Source organism: Nematolebias whitei, chromosome 11 (genome assembly GCF_014905685.2).
Source record: "Nematolebias whitei isolate Nwh7 chromosome 11, NemWhi1, whole genome shotgun sequence".
NCBI lineage: Eukaryota > Metazoa > Chordata > Actinopteri > Cyprinodontiformes > Rivulidae > Nematolebias > Nematolebias whitei.
The window spans coordinates 16634227-16634684 of NC_056508.1; positions in this window are offsets into that span (position 1 = coordinate 16634227).

Sequence of the window (458 nt, forward strand, 5' to 3'; positions counted from 1 at the left end):
TATATAAAACTTGCTAATTCGCGGTTAATTTTTTGCAAACTCGCTCTATCGAGGATTTTCAAAATAAGACTGGACATGACACAAAACTGGCTGATTTATGGATGAGCCGCACAATCGGCATGGGATTTTTATTTAAAATTATTTATTTTAAAGTATTTAGCACCTGCTGCACAGGTGCACAGGTCTGTGTGCTGCCCACAGATGCAGGAGAAGCTTCCTCCTGCAGCTGATCTGCTGATCTCTGCTCTGCTGCTGAGAAGTGGGCATGGCCGAGAACGCTGGCCGGCGGCAGACAGCAGATGAGGCAGGGAGTTGAAATCATGACATCCTGTGCTCTTTTAGAGCGTTTAGAAACATTGTTTAGAATGTTGCAAGAGTGTGGGAAGGTTTTAAAATGTCTTTAAATATATATATATATATATATATATATATATATATATATATATATATATATATAT